We start from the raw sequence: 4702 nt of genomic DNA, 5'->3' as shown, positions 1-4702 counted from the left end.
TTACCTAATAATATAAAAATAAAATAAAATAGCAAAATATGTTGTTTGAAAGATTAAGTACCATTTTGGCACTTAATCTTTCAAACAACCTATTTTGCTATTTTATTTTATTTTTATATTATTAGGTAAAAACCCATTTTAGGTTGATTAGATAATATTTATAAAATTTATTTGGCATGTTATAGATATTGTTAGAAATGACAACATATTTGGTATTGCTCGATGAAATAACAACTTCAAAGACAAAGGAGAAAGTTGATAAGATGATGAGAGAAGTGCAAGATTACAGAATGAAACCAGAAGAAGACATTGTTCAACACGTTATCACAGTAAATAAAAAGATGCAAGAAGTGTTGTGGAAAGTTCATGAAATGATTAGGAAGAATAAAGTTTAATACTTAACCCTTAGAGGGACATTAATAGAACGGGAACATCAAATCATTTTAGACCAACTTTGAAAGACATTGGTACCACGAACCTACTGGAATCTAGTTATATGCTTCGTAAAATTTATAATCTCTTATGGAGCAAGGAAAATAGCGAGACAAAGTATAGGTTCACGAAAGTTGACTGGGAAGCAAAATGTGATTGACATACCATGAATGGATAAATTAGATGTTAGGAAATTACCAAGAGAATTTCTAATTTCAATACCCGTTATAAAAATTGAAGAGGAAGAAGATCCCGAGGAATTGCCAAATTGGATTGTAGAAGATGAATATGAAGAGAATCAAGAATATCTAAATTGGATTGTACAGTATTTCCCAGATGAAGATACAGGGTCGAAGATGGAAGAAACATAGAACTGAATTTAAATGGTTAAATGTAAAGATAAATGTTGTTTATGTATAAAATGAGAACTGAAAAACTATGAGCTTATGAATGAAAAAAATTGCATATTGATTAATTAATATGGCTCGAATGGCATCGATGAACTTGAGCCGGGAGGACTGCCATGCTGCGATCGATACAACCCAGTAGGAGTGGAGTATGCAGTGGATACGGGCAGGGGGTAGTGCTATAATGCAGTGGATATGGGCCGAAAGAAGTGCTGTGTTGTGGTGGGTACTACCCAAACATATCAAACCCGTAATGGTATCTGCCCCCTGGCGAGCCCGGGAAATAGTTATTGCCCGAAAAATCCGGATGATAAGAAGTACCAGCCGAATGTGAATGCGATGACAAGCCCGGGAAATAGTCATTGCCCGCCAAATCTGGATGATAAGAAGTATCAGTCGAATATGAATGCGATCGCTCAGACTTGGCCTCCGCCTGTGCCTCGAGCTCTAGCTCTGGGTCAGGCTCGGGATCTGGTTGTGGATCGGGCTCTATATTGGCCACTGGCTCTTATTCCCCAGATCGCTGCACGTGCGGAGGGACTATAGTCGACTGCCTACCAAGTAAATATGGCTTCCCCATACTAAAGTACCATTGTATGTACTCTAACGGTGGTCGCAAATCGGAAGACATATCCATCTGAGGTCTTCGAGCCATCCGATTCTCCCACCCCGCAACATATCTCCGATGCGTAACCCCCCAATGCTGTCCATGTCTCCCTCTCTTGTTCTTACCGTAAACCTCCTCCCCCACCTGCATTGGCGAATTCGGGATGTACTGGATGCAACCAAACTGTCGTAGTACCACTCGACTACATTGAAACTGATAATTGGGGCGTTAGTGCACCACAAATGAGAATCAACGTAGGTAGACGAGGGTATAATAACCGTGATTTCTGGTCTACGGTATGGCATCCATATAAACTGCACGATTAATACCATGATTAAAATTTAACACGGTTGGAGTAAGATGTACAAAGCAATTACATGTCACAAATATTTGAATAGCTTACCCCTTCCCCGGCATGTTGTTCAATCATTAGACGATATATCGGGACAGTGTACGACCTCCCGATACCTGGATAAATACTCCATCTATGAAAACAATTTTCAAGTAAATATAGTATCGTTAGAATAGTATCATTATAAAGAAATTGTCAATTAATGACAAGTTAAATTTTATCACCTGTTAACTAGCGGATATATGTATGGTTGGTGACTAACTAATGCCAAGAATAGCATCCGATAAAAAGCCCATGATTGCAACAATATAAGACATCCGCCCATGTCTACAGCATCAGGCTTTGTCGTCCGACAAAGCTCACGATACAACATAGCCAGAACTGCGGAACCCCAACTATAGGAGCGAACACTACGCAAATCAGCTAACAGAGGTAAATACTAGAGATGAACCTTGTTGTTGTTCGAATTGGGCATCAGTACACCCCCTATGATATGCATAATGTACGCTCGAGCTGCGCACACCAACTCTTCTTCGGTGGCATTATCTAATAAATGCTGAAAATTGGCTTTTAGCCATGTAAATTTCAACTCCGAAAAAGTAGACTCAGCATCGCCGGGCGAGGCTCCTAGTAGGCTATAACAAAGTGCAACTGGCTCAGCTATCGCACTTACGCCTATGACGGCATCCCCGTCGATTGGGAGCCCAAACTGTAATGCAACATCCTCGAGAGTGACTATGCACTCCCCACACGACAAATGAAAAGTGTGGGTCTCCGGTCGCCAACGCTCGACCAATGCGGATATTAAATCGTACCGCAAATCAAAAATCCAGGTCAATACTGCTGACCCGAATCCAGCTAGCTCCAAGTAGGGCATCAGTCGTGCATCTGGGGAATATCCTACACCATTCACCCGGCCCCTTAATATGAGGTACGAGTCCTGACAGTGTTAAATTACTGAAAATAGTTATAATAACATAATTTATTTCCTTAAATTACGTAGATCTTTTTTTAATGGAACCCATGGTTAACAATTAAAAATATATTACCGTATTATTAACTGTGTCACATATTTGAGGAAGTTCTTTATTGATCAATGAAGCCATTGCGATGCCTGCAATTTCAAAATAAATTTCGGTTATTAATTTTAATATTTGATAGATTTTAAATATTTATTAGAATAACTTACAAAAAAAATAGCAAACAATTTTTTCGACAACATATTTTTTTTGCTATAGTACATTAAAAATTAAATATATCCAACTTAAATACAAATATTATTATTATTTTAAAATGATAATAAGTAAAATATTTTCAGATATTATTTTTAAAATATATTAATTTTTATTTTATTTTTATATTATTTTAGCAAAAATGTTTCAAATGTATTATTTAAGTTTTTTTATATTAATTTCATAAATAACTCTAATTTTGACACTTTCTTCGTATTTTTTATTTTCGTATCTTATTTTTTAAAATATATTATTTTCATATTTTATTTCTTTATATTATTTTAGTACATAATGTTTCAAATATATTATTTAAGTGTTTTTATATTCTTTTAATAAATAACCCTGATTTTAGCACTTTATTCGTATTTTTATTTTTGTATATTATTTTTAAAATATATTATTTTCGTATTTTATTTTTTATATTATTTTAGCAAAAAATGTTTCAAATGTATTATTTAAATATTTTTATATTAATTTAATAAATAACCCTAATTTTAGCACTTTATCGTATTTTTATTTTCAGTATATTATTTTTAAAATATATTGTTTTTGTATTTTATTTCTTTATATTATTTCAGTACATAATGTTTCAAATGTATTATTTAAGTGTTTTTATATTTTTTAATAAATAACCCTGATTTTAGCACTTTATTCGTATTTTTATTTTCGTATATTATTTTTTAAAATATATTATTTTCAGTATTTTATTTTTTATATTATTTTAGCAAAAATGTTTCAAATGTATTATTTAAATGTTTTTTATATTAATTTAATAAATACCCTGATTTTAGCACTTTATTCGTATTTTTTATTTTCAGATATTATTTTTAAAATATATTATTTTTGTATATTATTTTTATATTATTTTAGCAAAAATGTTTCAAATGTATTATTTAAGTGTTTTTATATTAATTTAATAAATAACCCTAATTTTGGTACTTTCTTTGTATTTTTATTTTCGTATCTTTTTTTAAATATATTATTTTCATATTTTATTTATTTATATTATTTTAATACATAATGTTTTAAATGTATTATTTAAGTGTTTTTTATATTTTTAATAAATAGCCCTGATTTTAGCACTTTATTCGTATTTTTTATTTTCAGATATTATTTTTTAAAATATATTATTTTTGTATTTTATTTATATATTATTTTAGCAAAAATATTTCAAATGTATTATTTAAGTTTTTTATATTAATTTAATAAATAACTCGACTTTGGCACTTTGTTCATATTTTTTATTTTAGGATTTTATTTTTAAAATATAATATTTTCATATTTTATTTTTTATATTATTTTAGCAAAAACTCACATTCCACTTTCTCCAAAAAGTTTTTTCCGTATTTTATTTCTTCTCGTATTTTATTTTTTCATTAACATATTTTTAGTATTTTATTTTTATACTATTTTTGTAAAAGGTTTAAAATCCCAATCACATAAAAATAAAAAAAATTAAAATAATCAAAATATAATAAGTCAAATAAATTTTATAAAAATATATTTAATCAACCTAAAACACTTAACAAATAAATTACATAAAATAATAACAATAAAACATTCTTTGCACATAACATGCATATTACTTCAATAAAATATAAAATAAATACAAACATACCTTAATATCACTTTTAACCAAATAACACCTTGCAAAGAAATAAAATAAAAATTA

The sequence above is a fragment of the Gossypium arboreum genome, chromosome 4, assembly GCF_025698485.1.
Source record: "Gossypium arboreum isolate Shixiya-1 chromosome 4, ASM2569848v2, whole genome shotgun sequence".
Taxonomy (NCBI): Eukaryota; Viridiplantae; Streptophyta; class Magnoliopsida; order Malvales; family Malvaceae; genus Gossypium; species Gossypium arboreum.
This window is presented reverse-complemented; position numbering follows the sequence as displayed.